The 22,450-nt window shown below is 46.0% G+C and overlaps 1 protein-coding gene across 1 annotated transcript in view; it reads right to left on the minus strand.

The window, feature by feature from the left end:
* Nucleotides 1-3,484: 3,484 nt before the first annotated feature.
* MYO3B (myosin IIIB) overlaps nucleotides 3,485-22,450 on the minus strand; it is a 291,721-nt gene continuing 272,755 nt past the window's right edge. The window contains exon 37 of the mRNA XM_083704157.1: nucleotides 3,485-4,117. The gene's annotated coding sequence lies outside the window, so the exon portion shown is untranslated. The remainder of the gene's footprint in view (nucleotides 4,118-22,450) is intronic.

Consider the following 22,450-nt stretch of genomic DNA (forward strand, 5'->3'; position numbering starts at 1 on the left):
CGAAAGGAAAAGTTCTTACACTTTGGGGGGGGGGGGGCTGATTTTCTGGAGAATGCAAGCGAGAACAGGAACAATCAGCAAACACATCGTTTTGCGCCCCTTCCTTTGCTCTTCTGAAATCGGGGCTTCGCCAACGCTTTGTTATGCTGCAACCAGCATGATTTCTCCCTTGTTAAAAACTGGGAGTGCAAGACCAAAAGTGTTGGGTTTTTTTCCTTCCTCCCCCCACTGGTATGAATTTGGTTTAATGAATACCTTTGGGGGAAGAAATTCCTATTTTCTATGCAGGTGATGTGCTATTTTCTATGCAGGTATTTTCTATGCAGGTGATGTGCTTTCTGGCAAGAACTCCAAAATATAAGTTGAGTTCTGAACAGCTCTTAGGAGTAGGAAATCCGACCAAACTTTAACAGACCTGTTTCTTATAGTACTACCCTCAGCTGAAACACGTTCAATTACAGCTCCTTTACCATCTCCTGGGACACCCGGGGGGGGGGCACTTGCGGCAGCGGCGGGGGAGTCGACGTGAAATGCAACGCAATTTGAAAGTTGCTTTGGAAGCACTGGGTCTTGCGCTTCCTAGCAGTGGCGTAGCGTGGGTTGTCAGCACCCGGGGCAAGGCGAGTAATTTGTGCCCCCTAACCCGTGGATTTGCGCCCCCTAACCCCCAGATGCTGCGCCGGGTGCGGCCGGCCCCCCCTGCACCCCCCACGCTACGCCACTGCTTCCTAGGTGGTACGTTAAGGCTGCAAACAGAAGCGCATGAGCTTGCGAACCATTCCCAGCCAAATTCTCCGGAGCCCCTTCTTCCAAACACTTTCTCAGAACCTGAGCGCGCTTGTCTTTATATTTGCCAAGGAAAGAAGTGATGCTCCAAAGCTTTTTCCAGCCTCCAAAGCTTTTTCCAGCCTCTCTCTGCAAACGAAGCCCAGAACAAGCAACCTGGTGGTGATTTTGGGCTGCCTTTTCTCTACTCGATCCTGGATCGCTTAAAAACCTGACACTTCTGATCGGGCGCACAGAGAGAGAGTAGTGGAGTTAAAAATCACCAATGCTTTTTTTTGGGGGGGGGAGGGGGGGTGCTTCAAAAGTTTGGCCGTCTTATGCAATTTCCTGGGCGTCTGCTTGAGAGCTGTTGGGTCTATCCGGCCTAGGGAGATCCCAAGCGAGATCCCTTGACTGGGGAGATCCATCTGATGCTTGGCCACGTGCCAAGGCGGGCTTCCCAGGGAAGGAGGGGTGGGTCGGTGGTGGGGGGTCCGCGTGGCCCTGCGCCTCCCCCTCGAGCTGGCCTTTCTCCCACTTCCCCACAGGTAACCCGATCCCGCCCAGCCCCGGGGTGTATGCCATTGTCTTCGCGTTGCCACTGAAACCTTTTTTTTTTTTAAACGCCCCGCACAGAGAGATCTTTATCTGGCCTCCCCGTGCAAACACAACCCGTGGCCTCTCCAAAGACTCCCAAAGAGTTTTGCAGGGCCTCCAAACGCATCGGTGCCTTTGAAGGGATTAAAGGGCCGAGCCCCTCTCCCACGGCTCCATATGGAGTCCCGGGGAGAAGGGGAAGCCCCCTCCCTCTCCACCCAGCCTCCCCGTCGGGCCTCCGCCTCCCTGACGACGAATGCAGGCACCCACCGCATAGCGGGGGCAGCCACGGCCCATCCTTGCCTGGTGACTTGTAACTGCTTAATCGGAATCGATACTCCGGAGATACCGGCAGACGTGGGAAGAGGAAAAGGAGAGGCCGATGCTGCCTACCCTCCTGCGCAAAAAAAGGCCTTTTATCCACAATCCCAGCAACCAGACAACACAGCATTAGTATTTGAAAAGTTATACGCCCTATATCATACCCTCCAACATTTCTCTGGTGAAAATAGGGACATCCTGTTCAATTATACCCCGCCCATCTGATGTATAAAAACTTCCCTATACAGTGGTACCTTGGGTTACATACGCTTCAGGTTACATACTCCACTAACCCAGAAATATTACCTCGGGTTAAGAACTTTGCTTCAGGATGAGAACAGAAATCGTGCTCTGGCGGCGCGGCGGCAGCAGGAGGCCCCATTAGCTAAAGTGGTGCTTCAGGTTAAGAACACTTTCAGCTTAAGAACGGACCTCCGGAATGAATTAAGTTCTTAACCTGCTGTACCAGTCACGGACGACTCTGGGGTTGAGGCGTTCATCTTATTTACTGGCTGAGGGAGCTGGTGTTTGTCTGCAGACAGTTTTTCCAGGTCATGTGGCCAGCATGATTAAGCTGCTTCTGGGGAAACCAGAGCAGTGCATGGAAACACTGTTTACCTTCCCGCCAGAGCGGTACCTATTTATCTACTTGCACTTGGACGTGCTTTCGAACTGCTAGGTTGGCAGGAGCAGGGACCGAGCAATGGCAGCTCACCCCGTTGCGGGGATTCGAACTGCCAACCTTCTAATCAGCAAGCCCTAGGCTCTGTGGTTTAGACCACAGCGCCACCCGTGTCCCTTCACATAACTCCATACACTCCACCAATTCTCTGATGAAAATGGGGACGATGAAAAAGTGGGACAATCAGAAACCGGGGCAGCTTTCTGTAAATCTAGGACTGTCCTTGGAAAATAGGGACACTTGGAGGGTCTGCTATATTATAGAATTGCAGAGTTGGAAGGGACAACCAGGGTCATCTAAGTTCAACCCTCTGCAATGCAGGAACCTTTTTGGCCCAACCTTGAACCCACAACCCTGAAATTAAAGAGCCTTCCGCAATGTTTCTGAATGATCATGGGATGAATAGGCGTCCTTCAAACGGCTTCTGGAGAAGTTTTGGCTGCAGGTATTGCTTGGATGAAACCGGGATTCCATGTTGTAGAAAAGCACAGCTAAATATGATCTGTTTCCTCCAAAGTGAGTGCACCAGTTTCAGTGGGATTTACTCCCAAGGAAGTATGGATAAATTTGCAGTCTTACAGTGCAATTCTATACCTGCCTATTCAGAAATAAAACCCACTGAGGTCAGTGGGACTTAGTACATAGATGTATAGGATAGCCTTGTAAAATAGGATGAATTGGTGTGTATTGTGTGTGTGTGTGTGTGTGTGTGTGAAGTGGGTGTCTGGGCTTTGGACCAAATCAAATGAGACAGAATACCTCAGGGTGGCAATCATTTGCTTCCTGTTCAGTCAGTGTGGTGTAGTGGTTAAGAGCGGTAGTCTTGCAATCTGGGGAACCGGGTTCGCTTCTCCGCTCCTCCACATGCAGCTGCTGGGTGACCTTGGGCCAGTCACACTTCTCTGAAGTCTCTCAGCCCCACTCACCTCACAGAGTGTTTGTTGTGGGGGAGGAAGGGAAAGGAGAATGTTAGCCGCTTTGAGACTCCTTAAAGGGAGTGAAAGGCGGGATATCAAATCCAAACTCTTCTTCTTCTTCTTAGTCTTGGAAAATAAGTGCATTCCACTCCTCTTAAATAGGGTCAAAATTAATTGCTTTTTTAAAAAAGGCCTTAGAAGATCACAATGCTATATCTTTATTTGACAAATTTGTTTTCCGTCTTTGGGAGATACACAGGTACATCAAGGCCAAATATTTGCTCAATATTACACAAAAGCAGGAAAAGAGACACAGCAGGAATTAAAAAATAATAATAATTAAGAGAACGTCAAGTGCCCAGACAAGTAACAGTGCTGTCCTATGCATGTCTACCGCAAAGGAAGTCCCAGTTACCATAAGTGTGTACAGCATTGCAGTCTGAGCTTGCAATCGTCTGCATACTTTACTTGACAGTGCAACTCAGTAGACACGCATATAAGATTGTGATGCAAATGCAAGAGAGGACTGGGAGCAACCTTAACTCCTTGTTCTCTGGTCTAGGATACTCCACAAGTAAACGGCAGCTGCAGGTTGAGGGTTTCCAACTTGGCCACAGAGAAGAGAAAGTTATCTAGAAGCCCATGTTGTCGTGGCCTCAGCCTGGGTGGGATAAGAGGACAGCAGCAAGGCAAAGCTACTGACCTGTCTCCCTAAAGACAGCAGTAGCTAGAAGGTGATGGGTTTAAGCTTCTTGGCGGTCTTCCCTTCCCTGAAGAGGCATCTCCACCCACTTTCTTCTTCTTTACCCCACAGGGAAAGGGGGACAAAGGCAACCTGGAGAGGAGGACAGCAAAGAAGTGGTTAATTTTCCCAGGTCACTCAGCAAAGAGAATTTGGAATACTGCCAGGAAATTCATATGCAGTGCTTTCCCTAAAAGCTCAAACTCTCCAGAGTTGTTGAGGTTTTTTTTAGCAGTAGCTTTTACAGTTTTCTTACATTTATATTCCATTTTTCTTCTATTGTGGAACCCAAGGCATATGTGCTTCCCAGGCTGACTCTCACCTGGACACTGAGCCGACCTGGACCAACTTACCATATTTTTCGCTCTATAAGACGCACCAGACCACAAGATGTACCTAGTTTTTGGAGGAGGAAAATAAGAAAAAAAAAATTCTGAATCTCAAGTGCAGTGAAAGCAGCAATCCCTCTTGCTGTTCTGGCTTCTGTGATAGCTGCACAGCCTGCATTCGCTTCATAAGACGCACACACATTTCCCCTTAACTTTTAGGAGGGAAAAAGTGAGTCTTATAGAGCAAAAAATATGGTAAGTTTCAGCCAGGTGGAAGCCTCATGCACTTTCAGACTATGCCCTGGGAACAAATAATCCCACCTATTGGGATGTTACAGTAGTGGATTTCCTGCATTGGCAGAAGGTTTCATTTCATTTCACTTTTAATTGGTGTACCGCCTTTGTATATTACTACACACAAGGTGGATTGCAAGCTAAAGAGACAACAAAGATCACACCCTTTATTAACAATCTGATCCCATTCAAAAATAAAATACAATAATAAAAAAAACTCTAAAATAAACAACTTATATCAAATAAAGCAATATTCAATAATCCATTAGAATGTAAGAGTACACAATAAAATTAAATACCAGCAAATAATAAACAGTAAGTGTGGGTGGATGTTAAAGAATCCCACCCCCTCCACAATGGCAAATGCAAAATGTGAAAACTTCGCAAAAAGACTTAGACAGAAGCCAAATACCAAGCACTCATGAAGAATTCAACAAGCTAAGCTTTTTCTGGGACGCAGGTGGCGCTGTGGGTTAAAGCCTCAGCGCCTAGGACTTGCCGATCGAAAGGTCGGCGGTTCGAATCCCTGTGGCGGGGTGCGCTCCCGCTGCTCGGTCCCAGCGCCTGCCAACCTAGCAGTTCGAAAGCACCTCCGGGTGCAAGTAGATAAATAGGGACCGCTTTCTAGCGGGAAGGTAAACGGCGTTTCCGTGTGCAGCTCTGGCTCGCCAGATGCAGCTTTGTCACGCTGGCCACGTGACCCGGAAGTGTCTCCGGACAGCGCTGGCCCCTGGCCTCTTGAGTGAGATGGGCGCACAACCCCAGAGTCTGTCAAGACTGGCCCGTACGGGCAGGGGTACCTTTACCTTTACCTTTAAGCTTTTTCTAGCATAAAAATACAATTACAGTGGAACCTCGGTTTTTGAACAGCTCCATTCCCAAATGTTTCAGCTCCCTAATGTCGAAAACCCGGAAGTAAATGTTTCAGTTTTCGAACGTTCCTTGGAACCTGAACATCCGACGCAGCTTCCGATCTGCAAAAAGCCTAGCTGTCAGCCATCGTAAACGGCGCCTCAGAATTTGAACGTTTTGGAAGTCGAACATCCTTCTGAAACGTATTACGTTCGACTTCTGAGGTTCCATTGTATGGGAACAGCTTCACCTCTTTGCATTCTATCTGCCAGACATTTTATTGCATGTGTGGCCTCTGATTTATTTTGGAGCCCTACAACTGCAAAAGATGCATATGACACAAAGGAAATACAATTTTTATACAAATTTGTGTTGTCTTTTGCAAGTGGGTCAGAGGTCCCGATCTACATACAGTGTACTGGGCCCAGAAAATCCTGATTGCACCTCTGCATAACCAAATTCCCAATTACCGCTTGCAACGTTTGCTGGAAAATACCCTGGGGATCCAATCTAAAGTAATCTAGAGATAATATGTATATACTTCATTGGACTGGTGACATTGTACGGATGCCTGATGATCGTATTCCAAAGCAACTACTCTATTCCAAACTTAAAAATGGAAAGCGTAATGCTGGTGGTCAACAAAGGAGGTTTAAAGACTCTCTCAAGGCAAATCTAAAAAAAGTAGTATAAACACCAACAATTGGGAAACGCTTGCCTGCGAGCGCTCCAGTTGGAGAACAGCCTTTACCAAAGGTGTCATGGGCTTTGAAGACACTCAAACTCAGGACGCAAGGGAGAAATGTGCTAAGAGGAAGGCACGCTTGGCAAACCCTCACCGTGATCAACTCCTGCCCATAAACCTATGTCCCCACTGTGGAAAGACGTGTGGATCCAGAATTGGCCTCCACAGTCACTTACGGACTCACTGTTAAAACAGTGTTTGTAGAAGACAATCTTACTCAGCTTTGAGTGATCGCCAAAGAAGAAGAAGACTTTTGCACTGCAATGAATCTTTAAAAAAAATTTTCCGCAAGGTTGACTAACCTAAACATAGGTCACAACTAAAAACAAGCTAAAAACTGAAGCTACTCTAAGAGTTGGATGTTTCTGTGTATTGAATTTGCTGACTGCACAGTTACCCAACTGATTCTGAATGAGTCAAACTTCATTATGAACCTTCAAGAAAACACATGAGGTTGTCTCCAAGTAAGTAATGCCCACTGAAATTAACAGACCTAAGTTGGTCATGTCCATTAATCTAAATGCATCTACTCTGAGTAGTAATAACACAGGCTGTAACCCTTGGAATTGTTAATAAACCACAATATCCTATTATGGGTATGAAGTGATTTGCTCTAGTGAAACCAAACTGCTGTTGTGGTGATGTCCTCTTCATTCACCAGAGGTTCCCTTCAGAGATTGTATTGCAACCCTGTGTTTCATACACCTGTGGGAAGCGGTCAGTGTTGAACCTTTGTTCAGTTCACGGGCGTTTTTTTCCAAAGCACAGCTGATGTTGGCTAAGGAGAGGAGAGCAGCACTGATTTGCCCGAATGCAAATAATTATTAAAGTTAGCATTCTCACTGCCGCATCAAATATTTGCAACGCAGCAAATACACACCTTGTCGACAAATGGAGCGTTTCAGAAGGAATTTGCACATGGTACATTTTGAAATGAAAACTTCAAGGAAATAAACAACTATCTGACTTTTAACAAGACATCTGAAGGCAGCCCTGCTTAGGGAAGTTTTTAACGTCTGATGTTTTATTGTATTTTTAATATTTTGTTGGAAGCAGCCCACAACCTGCCTCACACCTGACTTCTGAAAGCTAGTTCACAGTGCTACAGCATTCAACAGCTGGGAATGCCATTGAGAAACCGTTCTATATCCATAACTTAGTAGAGAAAACCTTCTGTCTATCCTTGCATGTAGCAACAATTGGTACTTTGTCATTTACCATATTTTCCCACCTTGACCGAAATGTGTCAGCGAGGGGCGGGGGGAGCCTTTGGCCATGAATAACAGTAGAGACTGAACTTGAAGCTTGTGCAGAAACAAGCTAAAAAAAATTCCTTCCAGTAGCACCTTAAAGACCAACTAAGTCAGTTCTTGGTATGAGCTTTCGTGTGCATGCACACTTCTTCAGATACTCGAGATTGATTCATAGTTAGGTTGATTGTGGGGTGAAAATCATTGAATTTCTGGTGGAAGGTGTTCAGGGTCTGTTGACCATGTGTCCAGATGATAAAAATGTCGTCAATGTATCGCAGGTACAAGAGAGGTTTGAGTGGGTAGGAGTTTAGGAAACGTTGTTCTAAATCTGCCATGAAGATGTTGGCATACTGTGGGGCCATGCGGGTGCCCATTGCTGTGCCGCTGATCTGAAGGAACAGGTCATCACCGAATTTGAAGTTGTTGTGGGTAAGGACAAATTGGCAGAGTTTGGTGGCTACTGGAAGGATTTTTTTTTTGTTTTGACTATGGCAGACCAACACGGCTACCTATCTGTAACAGAAACAAGCTGTTTCCCTTACATTTTATCACTTGGATTAATGAAGTTACTTTTTCGCTTGTCATAAACTTACCTCCACATTCAGAGCAAGAGCATTCTTATTCTGGGGGAAAAAAACCCTGTTACTGGCAGAGTAATCTATCATCCATAAATCAGGATATCTCCAAAGGAACCTCCTGCTTTTAAGCTGTCTCAGCAGAGAAACTAATTTTTAAGATGTTCAGAGCCTTGTTTAAGCAACCCTCTGGCATAAGAGCAGAACAAAGCATTAGGTTTAAAGGCTTCCTTCAGATTACTTTATCTCACAATCAGTAGAGATGAGCAAACCTTCCACCTCAGCCTTTTTGCCACATTGCTTACCTCCTAGCAGGAGGGACTTCTCTTCGTCTTGTGAATTTACAGCCATTATTCTGGGCTGGCCACCTTTTACTTCTTGCTCTGTATTTTTTTTTATGGTCCTCACAAAGGCTCTGATGTCAGCACTCATAAAAATTAGCCGCCTCTTCCCTCCGCTGCTCTCTTTGCAGGAGAACTCAGCTGAAAAGAGTCTCATATGTTTCTGACATAAGCTTTGTTTATGTTTGTTATTAACCTACTGCCTACCAGAGAATTCTTGCTCCCCCCCCCCCCCGTAGGTTTCTTCTTCCGTTTGCTCTTATGGGAGATAATTATCATTTGGGGGCATCAATCCAAAGCAAGTTGGTTGTCCTTAACTTCCACTGAAATCAGTGAGGTAATCGCAACTAACAGGTTCTGTTGATCTCAAAGGAGATTTACAGTGCAAATTTGCTTTACTGAAATAAATGTTAAACGTACAGGGTTTGCGCTCATTCCTGATACACTTCTGGAGCCAATTCAGAGCTTGCTGTATAAAGCTTTGCATGACTCAGAACCTAGATACCTGATGGAGTGCCTCTCCCAGTAGGGTCCTGTCTGCTTGTCGAGTACAGTGGTACTTCAGGTTAAGTTCTTAATTCGTTCCGGAGGTCCGTTCTTAACCTGAAACTGTTCTTAACCTGAAGCACCACTTTAGCCAATGGGGCCTCCTGCTGCTGCTGCTGTGCCGCCGGAGCACGATTTCTGTTCTCCTCCTGAAGCAAAGTTCTTAACCTGAAGCACTATTTCTGGGTTAGCCGAGTCTGTAACCTGAAGCGTATGTAACCTGAAGCGTATGTAACCACTGTACTGGAGAGGCCTTCTTTGATGTCTCACATCTGGCGCTGATGCAACACATTCTGTGTTGATATGAGAATTGGCTCTTTCAGAGGTGACATTCCAAATATGGAATAACCTCCCTTTGGAAGTTCAGCAGAACTGCTATCCACACAGCACCAACTCAGTATTTATTTCCCCAGGCTTTTAAGTGTTGCGATTTTACGGAGCCATCCACAGCTTTTGTTGGCTTTATGAGTATTGGTTTCATCTGCTCTTCTTGTGACATGTATTGCTTTTGTTGTTTTTGTAGGCTTGTAACCCACCCTGGATCAAGAATGACGAATGGCAGGGTTTTTATTTTTTTAAAAAGTAATAAAATAAAATAAATCCTATTCCTTTATTGGGAGGAATTGCAAAACAACTAGACTATTGGCAGTCCAGAGAACTGACACTATGGGGCACAACAACAACAACAACAACAACAATTATTATTATTATTATTATTATTATTATTATTATTATTATTATTATGTCACCCATAAGACTGGGTTACCCCAGCCAATCTGGGAGGCTCCCAACCCAAAATAGTAAAAACACAATACATCAAACACTAAAAACTTCCCTGAAGAGCACAGGCTTCAGATGTCTTACAAAAACCACACAGCTGTATATCTGCTTGACATCAGCTGGGAGGGCATTCCACAGGGCTGGTGTGACTCCTGAGGAGGCCCTTTGCCTGGTTCCTTGTAACCTAACCTCTCTCAAAGGGAGACATCAGAAGGCTCTTGGACCTGGACCTCAGTTTCCAGGCTGGATGATGAGGGTGGAGGCACTCCTTCGGGTATACAGGGCTGAAGCAATTTATACATTTATATATTAACAATTATACATTGTTAATAAGAGAGATGGATGGCTGATCCTTGGATTGCTTTCCAAGAGAGGTCCCTGGGGCTCATGATTCATATAGACCAGAGGTGGCCAACTCCCAAGAGACTGCGATCTACTCACAGAATTAAAAACTGGCAGTGATCTACTGTTGAGCTTTTTGTAGGAAGGGAAGCCCCATTTTTGGGGTGTTCAGGGCAAAGTTGTTGAGCTTTTTTCGGGAGGAAGAAAGTCCCAATTTTTGAAAGTTCAAGCCTAAGGGAACAGACACTCCAACAGAGCGCTGGTGGAACAAATAGCCTCACTGAGTAAACTCCATCTTCAGCAGGTCGTGAATCAATGGAGAGCAGTGCGTGGCGGCAGGGCTGGATTCTATTTTACCAACGCTAAGGAAAGGGACCCAGTGATCGACCGCGATCTACCAAAACCTCCCAGGAATCTACCAGTAGATCACGATCGACCTGTTGGACATCCCTGATATAGACCAAAGTGACACTGAAATTGACTGAACTGGGCCTTCCTGAATTGTGGTTAAATATGCTAAATAACACTGTTGACCATTTTAAAGCATATTTTCTTTCAAATGGCTATATATTTCAAAGGGCTGTATATTTTCTTTCAAATGGCTATCACTTCTGTATAACAAAAGACATGCCTGATGTGTATATAACATCATGTATAATGAGCACACACGAGTATTTCACTGCTTGGCCATTAAAGGTAAAGGTAAAGGGACCCCTGGCCATTAGGTCCAGTCATGGACGACTCTGGGGTTGCAGCGCTCATCTCGCTTTACTGGCCAAGGGAGCCGGCGTACAGCTTCCGGGTCATGTGACCAGCATGACTAAGCTGCTTCAGGCGAACCAGAGCAGCCCACGGAAACGCCGTTTACCTTCCCGCCGGAGCGGTACCTATTTATCTACTTGCACTTTGACATGCTTTCAAACTGCTAGGTTGGCAGGAGCTGGGACCAAGCAACGGGAGCTCACCCCATCGTGGGGATTCGAACCACCAACCTTCTGATCGGCAAGTCCTAGGCTCTGTGGTTTAGAACACAGCGCCACCCTTAAATGTGAATATTGGTAAATAGCTAAGTGTGTGTCTGTCATGTGTGCGACAATATAAGTACGGTACTCTTTATCCAGGTAGGAAATTTGTCATGTGTGATGTGGTCCAAGGAATGGTTAGAAACCTGTAGTTTGCAAACCTTAGCATGCTGTGAGAAATTGCAACTCTGAAAGCTACCCTGACGTAATTCTGATGCTCCCAGGACACTTATCTGCCTAGGTAGCACCATTCATTTCAGTGGAGGAGGAAACAGATTCACACATGCAAAGGGCTGCATGCCTCAGAGGTCCAATGCCCAGAAGCAGCTGCTGAGCTAAATATAAATAATTCTGGTGGCACCAGCTTTCTTTCATCTCAGTTGCTGGCACATTAAGTGATACCGCTATCTTTTTTTACTAGCTGAAAAATTATAAACACATTTCAGAGTGATCCAAATGTGTCTCAATCTAGAGGTAATTTGTTATAAAATGCAAACCACTTTGTGCAATCTGGGAAAGCCCATGGGGAAAATAATTTATCCCAGCTGAGATCTGTGGTTTGCCACAGGAGAATGAGCTCCAGTAAAGGATACTTCTGTTGCTTCTCTTAAGAAATTCCAACTCTAGACACTAGAGTTATTTACCTACACCAAATGTGCAGGGTTTGGAGAATGTGAGAAAGTATAAATGTGCAGTAAATCAATGTGCAGCTTATATGCAGAAGCTATCTTCCACAGGAGATGCACGGAGTATATTTTTTATAGATGTGAACAATATGTTACAAGCTTATAAAAGCTGTCATGAATTGCAGGATAGCAATAACAACAACAACAACAACAACAACAACAACAATAATAATAGCATTTATATCCTCCCCCCTTCCCCATTGTAAAGGTCAAGGACCCCTGGACTGAAGCCCAGTCAAAGGCGACTATGGGGTTGCGTCGCTCATCTCGCTTTCAGGCCGAGGGAGCCAGCGTTTGTCCGCAGACAGCTTTCCGGGTCATGTGGCCAGCATGATTAAACTGCTTCTGGTGCAACGGGACACCGTGACAGAAATCAGAGCGCTGTTTACCTTCCCGCCACAGTGGTACCTATTTATCTACTTGCACTGGCGTGTTTTCGAACTGCTAGGTTGGCAGGAGCTGGGACAGAGCAACGGGAGCTCACTCCATTGCGGGGATTTGAACCGCTGACCTGCCGATAGGCAAGCCCAAGAGGCTCAGTGGTTTAGACCACAGCACCACCTGCGTCCCTTTGCCCTCTCTTTAAAGCAGCCCTCTCTCACGAAACTACAGGGGAAACCCCAACATTTTACAAGGGAAGTAGCAGCAGGTTTGGGGAAGCTCCATGCTTTGTAGGAGTCCTAAAAATATCTGCAAAAGAGAGAATTCTCTCTGAGCAGCCTAATGTGGACTGAGCATGCTCAGTGCCCAAAGAATACTATCTCACTGATAGCATAACTGGCACAGGGAACAGGACAGAATATTCTGAAAGACGGCATGGTGGACAAGTAGAGTTGCTGAGCAGGAGCCCTCTGCACTATAACAAATTTTTGCATGCCCAACTCGGGTTTTTCCGTTACATATCCCATTTTATATTACTATTTCATACACATTTAACCTTTATAAGCCTGTTTATTGGCTTTCAACAGATTAACTAAATGCTTAACAGTGTTACACTAGTATACACTAGTGGCCAAAATTGTGGAAACCTTTTGAGAAAAGGGTATTTCCGAGGTTTGATGGCTCATAACACCACTTTGTTTTGGAGTAATACCATAAAATTATATATCAATGGAAAGGTAATTTAATGAAGAATGGAATGCAACAAAGTTTGTTCAATTATCTGTATTCTATCAAAAGTTATAGCCAAATAGCCATAAAAAGGAAGCACAACTACAACTTTGCTAGGGAGGCGTGCATGTTGCATGCCAAAGGTTGCGGGTTCAGTCCCTGCTACTGACAATCAAATAACTGGGTAATGAGTGTCAGAGAGACCCCTCCCCAAGAATGGAGGGCCACCCAGCGTAGATAGATAATACTGGGGTAATGGTGGTTGAACTAGTTAATATGCCAAAACAGAATGCTATGCCAGAATTCAGGATTGCTTATCGCCAAGGTGGATACAACACTTGTCAGAGGTGTAAAATCCATATTACAATCCTTGTACGTCTAAGCTTCTGTTCTGTAAGAATAAATGGATTCCTGGCTTCCCCTGGAAAGGCACATAGCCACAGCAGCCACCATTAACTCATCACCCTGTCCATTTGTGGCTGGCCATCGTGAGAACATGTTACAGGAATAGACGGGCTGCTAGCCTGATCAAAGGGACGCGGGTGGCCTAGCGCTTGCCAATCAGAAGGTCGGTGGTTCGAATCCCCGTGACGGGGTGAGCTCCCGTTGCTCAGTCCCTGCTCCTGCCAACCTAGCAGTTCGAAAGCACGTCAAAGTGCAAGTAGATAAATAGGTACCGCTCTGGCAGGAAGGTAAACGGTGTTTCCGTGCGCTGCTCTGGTTCGCCAGAAGAGGCTTAGTCATGCTGGCCACATGACCTGGAAGCTGTACGCTGGCTCCCTCGGCCAGTAAAGCGAGATGAGTGCCGTAACCCCAGAGTCGGCCATGACTGGACCTAATGGTCAGGGGTCCCTTTACCTTTTTAGCCCGATCAAGCAGCCTTTTCTTTATGTTCTGATTCTCCTAGCTGCGAGGTAACAGCACCATTTACAATCCGATTAAAGCCCTCAATTTTAATCTGGGAGGAAACAGTCTGATGATGGAGGATTTCATGCGCCCAGCCTTAAAAATACAGCTTGACGTTGTAGCACATGATGCAAACCATTGCAGAAATCGTTGCTTTTACTAGCCTAGACTAATGCGAAGTAACCAACGTAGTTCCTGGATTGCTACAGAAGTGGTCAGGGAGGTGGGCAAACAAGACTCGCAAGTTTGCTTCTGTAGCAAGTTTAACTGTTAGGCGCCCGGCAAATATTGAGGGGGGAGGAATATGTGCTGCATTGCATCCCTAACTTGAAAAGGAGTTTAGCTGCCTTGCTGCTGCAGTTTAAGGGCAAACAATCTAGGGCTTGTAATAGGCCTGTAGGCAGAACAAAGCCCTTGTCAAATGAAAGGGGTGGCCGCTCAGCTGGGGAGCATGTAAATGTGCAAAAAGAACCGTTCCCTTCAAAGACACCAGACATGCTTTTTAAATAAAACATCTCTCACATAATTGAGACTTGCCACTTAAACTGTTGCATTAAGAATATTAATTTAAAAAAAAGGGGGGGGGGAGACACACAGAACCTCCCTGAAATGTTATTGATGAAAAAGCATATGGAAGGCTATCTCACTAGTGTCATCACTGGAAGTAAAGAGGTCATGCATCAAAACTCTCAGTAGCATCCGCATGCTCAGAAAGGCAAGGTCAGCGGCGTTTCAGATGATTGAGTCCCATGAGTTCATTCTAGGATCCATTTTTCTCAGTTGGTTGCCTGAACCTTAAAGGAAGTTCGGTCTTATGGATAAAAATAGGTCATTTTTTGACTATTATTTTGTCACATGCTCATGCCTTAGCTACCAGCTCAATTTTTCATTCCACAGTTCATTTAAGATTTCTAATTACACACCTCCTTTGCAAAGGCTGAAATTGAAATGACATATAAAGATAACAGTGTAATAAGTGTTTTCGTACACTGGCATACTGGGCCTTTATTTATCTGCGGAAAATAGACATTTGGAGTTGGGGGTGGGGAACCTTGATAAGCAGGGCAACATCCTCCATTAGATTCTTTCTCCCTTTTGCAATTCTTTATTTTTTTAAATTTTTTTTGTTAAAGGTTGACTTTAATACTTGGCAAAGACAACTGGGACAGATTTCTTGATTTTTTCCCTCCCTCTCCCCTCTAGCCCCAAACCTCTCTGCCCCCTACTTCCCAAACTGCTACCACCAAAGAGTTTATTAAATGGCTGAAAAGGACAGCTGGTCACGCCATCTGCTAAACTGCTTTTCATGGGCCAAATGGAACAGGTTACACCTTCAGCCAGTGCCAAGTTCCCCCAATACTGTTCCTGCCTCTCTCTTTCCTCGCTCCCCACCGCAACAGCTCCTTCTGATAGCCTGTGGTAGCCTAATCTGAATTTCACGCTCTGGTTTTGCTCTCACTAATGTGTGAGCTTCTTATGTGTGCTTCTCGTACAGTTGCCGATATTACTTTTCAGTAACAAAAGCTATCCTTCTCCTTTCACAGCCGAGCTCATTTGCAATCAGCAGAATCCTGGGCTATTGGCTCTTCCTTTGGCAGATTCTGTATCATAAAGGAAACCCACAGAGAACTAATATCAGGCTTAAAATTGGGGGGAGGCCCAGAGGAGGCCAGGAGCGATATTAGTGGTTTTGCCAATGACTTTTCTATAAATGCTAATAGAGGTAATTCAGATGGACCAACAAAGGCAGTGTCTGATGCCGCTGCAGGTGTGAGAGGCTTGAAACAAAAGGGATGCTAACCCTAATGGTGTTTCTGGTCATTAACAATTCTTTGATGTTCACACTCAAGGCTCCCTTTTATCTGGAAAGGGTGGGATTCTCCCACCCCCTTTAGTTAGCATGCAGCACAACCGAATCCTGCTCTTCCTTCTAGCCTTTAAAGTCCTCTGCAAAATGTTTATGCTAAGTTAGTTTCCGCAGCCCCTTTTTCTTCTTCTTCTGTGCAACGATTTACAACCAAGTAAAATGGGAGAAAGCCTGCAAAGGTTATTATTAACACATCAGTAAGTTCTAGTCATTAAGCCAGAGGATCAGTCGATAAAAAGGAGCACTTAATGTTACTTTAATAGGGGTGAGTTTCTTGCACCAGGTTTTGGGGATGCACTTACCAGTGACCACAGTAGCGACCCTAAAACAGCAGCTCTGAGGAGGTGCATAGTATGTTTTCCTAGCTCTCCTTGAGGAAAACTAATTGCAAGTGGGTTTCACACGTTTCAGATTGATGCTTTCCTGTATTACAAGGAGCTCGTAATGGAATAATAATAATAATAATAATAATTTATTATTTATACCCCGCCCATCTGGCTGGGCTTCCCCAGCCACTCTGGGCAGCTTCCAAAAAAATATTAAAATACTGTAATACATCAAACATTAAAAGCTTCCCTAAACAGGGCTGCCTTCAGATGTCTTCTAAAAGTCTGGTAGTTGTTGTTCTCTTTGACATCTGGTGGGAGGGCGTTCCGCAGGGCGGTTGCTACTACCGAGAAGGCCCTCTGCCTGGTTCCCTGTAACTTGGCTTCTTGCAGTGAGGGAACCGCCAGAAGGCCCTTGGCGCTGGACCTCAGCATCCGGGCAGAACAATGGAGGTGGAGACGCTCCTTCAGGTATACTGGACCGAGGCCGTTTAGGGCTTTACAGGTCAGCGCCAACACTTTGAATTGTGCTCGGAAACATACTGGGAGCCAATGTAGGTCTTTCAAGACTGGTGTTATATGGTCTCGGCGGCCGTTCCCAGTCACCAGTCTAGCTGCTGCATTCTGGATTAGTTGTAGTTTCCGGATCACCTTCAAAGTGACCGGCTTAAGAATGCTTCACTTTTAGCAATTGGACTTTTACTGCAATCTGCTTCTGATGCAGATTGAACAGCGACAGGGAACCTCCAGCCACAGGTTCAGCCAGGCTTTCAAGGGTCCCAATTTGGCCTGTGATGCTGTTCTCCCCATGCCACACCAACCTGTGGGGCAGGTAAATTCGGTCTGCAAGTGCTGCCACTCAGCACTTTCCCTGTGTGGTTTGTTTCCTAGAGCAGAGAAATCCAAATGGAGAAGTCTAGAGACTAGACTTTAAGCACAATTCAAAGTCTTGGTGCTGACCTTTAAAGCCCTCAACGGCCTTGGCCCAGTGTACCCAAAGGAGCATCTCCACTCTGCCCAGACACTGAGGTCCAGCTCCGAGTGCCTTCTGGTGGTTCCCTCGCTGTGAGAAGTAAGATTACAGGGAACCAGGAAGAGGGCCTTTTTGGTAGTGGCGCCCGCCCTATGGAATGCCCTCCCATCAGAAGTCAAGGAAATAAACAACTACAGTGGTACCTCGGGTTACATAAGCTTCAGGTTACATACGCTTCAGGTTACAGCCTCTGCTAACCCAGAAATATTACCTCGGTTAAGAACTTTGCTTCAGGATGAGAACAGAAATCGTGCTCCGGCGGTGCGGCGGCAGCAGGAGGCCCCATTAGCTAAAGTGGTGCTTCAGATTAAGAACAGTTTCAGGTTAAGAACAGACCTCCGGAACGAATTAAGTACTTAACCCGAGGTACCACTGTATCTGACTTTTAGAAGACATCTGAAGGCTGCCCTGTTTAGGGAAGTTTTTAATGTCTGATGTTTTATTGGTTTATCATCATCATCATTATCATTAATTCTGTTGTGAGAGTTCTGCTGTGCAGAGTGGCTGGGGAAACCCAGCCAGATCCGCGGGGTATAAATAATAACATTATTATTATAGGATCTAGGTGGCATTTCTCCATGTCCATCTGACTACCAAGTATTGGAGTGACTTTACGTACCCAGGCTGGTTATTGGCTCTCCTGAACAGGAAGGGCTATAACGACTTCGTGTTCAGAGCTTTGCCTGGGTAATGATAGTGTCTCCTTCCTTGTTAACTGGTTCTGAATTTCTGGCTCGATTCCCTCAATACCAATCCTTGACTTGTCCCCTGTTCTTGACAGTTGCACAGTTCTGACATTTCTGCTAAACAGGACCAGCCGGGTGCCTGGAGATATTTACTTGCAAAATTGTACTTAAACAGTTTACCAGTAACTACTTTCTAGACAGAAACGCATTGCCTTCCCCCCTTTGTTTTTCCTTTCTTTAACCAAAGTAAATTTCTTTTCTGTAACCAAAGTCATATAATGTATTGTGAAACTTGGTTTGACAAGTATCCAATAAAGAGATTTGGGAAGTGGGAAATAAAATAAAAACCCCTTGTACTTAAATATTTCTCTGTCCCTTTCCTGAGTGGTGGAAGACCGGAGTGTGCTCCTCTTCACAGGGTCTTTGGGGAAAACAATCCATTTATTTGCAAACAATAGGCTGAGAAGGAATGATAAGGAATTGGCAGCCGGCATTTGCAGTGCCAGCCCCAAACACAGGGATCAAAACATCTCTGAGGCTGCTTTTCTCTAGCTGTTTGTCAGCAACTAATAGTAGTACAAAATTACATTCAGTGCCTCCACCCTTTAACTTCCACAAAGTGTGGCTTTCAGGAAAATTTGATCCAGTCTCCCAGTCAAAGGCAGGAAGACAGCAAACCACCTTTAACTGAATTGCATCAAGCAGGTTTCACCTTGATACCAATGAACCAAATGGAAATGGAATTCCTCTAGTGTACAGGACAATTCATGTCACTAGTCCATACTGGGTGCGGCCAGTGACTCTAAACAGAAAGCATACATTGTATAGGCCAGGGGTCAGCAACCTTTTTCAGCTGTGGGCCAGTCCACCGTCCCTCAGACCATGTGGGAGGCCGGACTATATTTTGAAAAAAAATAAATGAATGAATTCCTATGCCCCACAAATAACCCAGAGATGCATTTTAAATAAAAGCACACATTCTACTCATGTAAAAACACCAGGCAGGCCCCACAAATAACCCAGAGATGCATTTTAAATAAAAGGACACATTCTACTCATGTAAAAACACGCTGATTCCTGGACCATCCGAGGGCCAGATTGAGAAGGCAATTGGGCCGCATCCGGCCCCCGGGCCTTAGGTTGCCTACCCCTGGTATAGGCAATAGGAGCCAACTCTAGGGTACCGTGGGTGCTTGGACACCCACAAGAATATAATGCCGGGGGCCGGGCACTCACAAAGTTAGCAGGCAGCAGCAGCAGCATTGCCCCCAAGTGAGAGGCAGCCAGCCAACCTCTGCGGCGCTGCCCCTGAGAGAGAAGCAGTTGAGCTCTGTCCTCTGCTGCCATGGAGCAAGGCACCCTTTTTCAGGGGGAGGGGGTTCTCAAATGCAGAGTTTGAGCCCCACCCCATGGATAAAGGTAACTCACTGGCTGTGGAGAGGAGGAGGAAGAGGAGCTGCTACCACTACCAGCTGCTGCAATGTGGATGTGCGACATAATTAATAATAATAATAATAATAATAATAATAATAATAATAATAATAATATTTGTACCCCCGCCCATTTGGCTGAGTTTCCCCAGCCACTCTGGGCAGCTTCCAACAAAGATTAAAAATACATTAAAATGTCACACATTAAAAACTTCCCTGAACAGGGCTGACTTCAGATGTCTTCTAAAAGTCAGATAGTTGTTTATTTCATCTGATGGGAGGGCGTTCCACAGGGCGGGCGCCACTACCAAGAAGGCCCTCCGCCTGGTTCCCTGTAGCTTTGCTTCTTGACTTGCAGGAGGAGGAGGAGGAAGGGAAGACAGCATGTGGAAGGAGCATAGTTGTCAACCGTCCCTTATTTGGTGGGAAACTCCCTTATCCCAGTGCCGTGTCCCGCTGCTGTCCCTTTTTGATGATGTCCCTTAAATTTCCCGGGTTTCAAAGGAAGCAGCTTCTCTCCTTCCCTCCCTCCCTGCCGGCCAGGGAGGAGGGAGGCTCCAACTGTGTTGCCTGGATGTGTTGCTCACCCAATAAGGAGTCTAAGAACGACTGGGGGGTGGAGCTTGCATGCCTTGTGCCGATCAAATCAGCTGCATTGCCTGGGGACTCGCCTTTGCTCAGCGCTTCCCAGCGGAGAGGTGACGGTGGTTTTCCTTGCTGCATCCCCTTTGCCGGGTTGCTGCACTGTGGGAACCACCGCTGGAGGCTTTGTTTGGCTGCTGGCTGGGCTTTCTGCCTTTGGCTCAGAGGGGCTCAGAAGTTGAACATACCTGTGCCCAGAAAATCCCTTATTTTGGCTGCTGGTCCCTTATTTTCAAATCTGTAAGTTGACAGCTATGTGAAGGAGAGAGGTAGGCAGGAAGGCAGAAAGACAGACAGAATGCTGGAGGAGGAAGTGGATGAGGGGAGGCCGAGCCGAGCCGAGCCGACCTGACCCTGATGGCAGTGGCTGAAGTGTGAAAGGAGACGGAAAGCAAACGTTTGGAGTTTTCTGGTCCATGGTCTCTCCTGGCTTTGGAGGCCCGAATACAGCTCCTTGCCAAGGGTGAAAGGGAGCCTAGGTAGGCCTTAACACAGCCCCACCAATTCAATTTTCCCATCACTCGTTAAAGCTGGTGCCTTCCCATTAAATCAATGAAAGCATACCTTCCTTATTTTCCTAGCCCACCATCAGGAACTACCTATCAGGGCTAAAATCAGGAACCTGTAGTGGTAGGAGTTACAGGCTACTGTTCCCTGGGATGTGATGTGTTCTTGGGCTCCTGTCCATTTAAGCTGCCCACTGTTTCCCCCATACCAAGGGGTCAGGAGAACAAGGCAATGCACACCACTGCCCGTTGCACAGTTTGGCTGAAAGGCGACACATAGCGACCAGAGAGTCCACATAAATGGCACCCAACAACAGACCATATAATTTATTTTCCTGAGGTGCTGCAAAGTCTTGGCTCCGATCTAACTATTTCCAACTTCACGTCATAAAATCAAGCGATTCGGTAACGGCTCTTAACTGTTCTACCGCTTAGGCTTTTTGAAAATGTGTGCGTGTTTCTCCTCTGGGGAAACAAGAGCCACATGTTCTATCGCAAAATAGATAATGTAAAAAAGCACGCATTCAGCATTTTGAACGCAGGCTATACTAGATTCCTCCACTGTGCTAATTATTCCTCGCCTTATGAATCTACTCCAGTTTTCAGAGTTCGGCTGTGTCTCAGAATGCCTCCTCCAGTGCTGTGTCATGTTTTGTTTACGAGGCAAAAGCTGCAAGAGCCACCCTAACTCATGCCATGCACAGGAACAGAGGAAGCTGCTTCGTACAGTCAGGACCTTGGTCCATCCAGCACGTTACTATCTGCACTGACTTGCAGTGGCTCTCCAAGGTCTCAGGCAGGTGTCTCTTCAATCCATACCTGAAGATGCTGGGGCAGGGGTCAGCAAACTTACCGCGCCTCGGGCTGGTATCTCCAGCGCCGATCGCGTGGCAGGCCAGAGGGCAGGGGAGCGAGTGCCCATACACGTGCACACCTGCTATTTCTGGCGCACTTTCGGGTCGGAGGAGCACCAGAAATAGCTTGTGCACATGTGCACGGGCCTCCTCCAACCCGGATGTGCAAAGGAAATAACACTTGCGCATGCGCAAAAGCTATTTCTGGTGCTCCTCTGACCTGGAAGTGGGCAGCCGCGCAGCACAGTGCCAGTAAGAGTGGGCAGTGGCAGTCGCTGTGGGCCGGATAAACAAGTCCCCCGCGGGCCTTAGTTTGGGGACCCCTGTGCTGGGGGACTGAACTTGCCATCTTCTGCTTGCAAGGCAGTTGCTCTACCACTAGGCTATGACCCCTCCATTCCATTACGGTTAGCAAGATATTCTGTTATAGAAACAAGCCATCACTTTGAGACAAGGCTGCCACTTTGATGTTTTGATTTACCTTTTCTTGCCTTCTCTTGGGCTGCATACATACCATATATTTAAGGCAAGTTGCCCCCCTCCATTAAGAATCCTGGGAACTGTAGTTTGTTCAGTGTGTTGGGAGTTGTAGCTTTGTGGAGGCCTATGCTACTGTTTACAAGACTCTTTTGGGGGTAAAATTGTGCTTTAAATGGAAGGAAGAAGAAGTTCCCACCAAAGAAGAATGCATAAGCAAGGCAATGGATTACAGTGGTGCCTTGGTTCTCAAACGGCTTAGTTGACGAACAAATCGACTCCTGAACACTGCAAACCCGGAAGTAAGTGTCCCAGTTTGCGAATGTTTTTTGGAAGAACCAAGGTACCACTGTATGATGAACTTGCAAAGTTAAGAGCCAAAATAAGGAAACCTAATGATGATTGTTGTGTGGAAGAATGAAAGCCCTTTTCGGAATATTTAAGGAAATATTACAGTACAGTGGTACCTCGGGTTACAGACGATTCAGGTTATAGACTCCACTAACCCAGAAATAGTACCTCGGGTTAAGAACTTTGCTTCAGGATGAGAGCAGAAATTGTGCAGTGGCGGCACGGCGGCAGCGGAAGGCCCCATTAGCTAAAGTGGTGCTTCAGGTTAAGAACACTTTCAGGTTAAGAACGGACCTCCAGAACGAATTAAGCATGTAACCAAAGGTACCACTGTATGATGAACTCCCGAGAAGGATTTGAATTATGAGCAACCAAAGGATTTAGAGAATACAGTATTGTTGTTATGGGATAAGAAATCGAAGGTAGTGTGCCGCAGAGGGGGATAAATAAAAACACCGTGGAAAATGAGGTGG

This window comes from Podarcis gaigeae (assembly GCF_964106915.1).
Source record: "Podarcis gaigeae genome assembly, chromosome: 1".
Taxonomy (NCBI): domain Eukaryota; kingdom Metazoa; phylum Chordata; class Lepidosauria; order Squamata; family Lacertidae; genus Podarcis; species Podarcis gaigeae.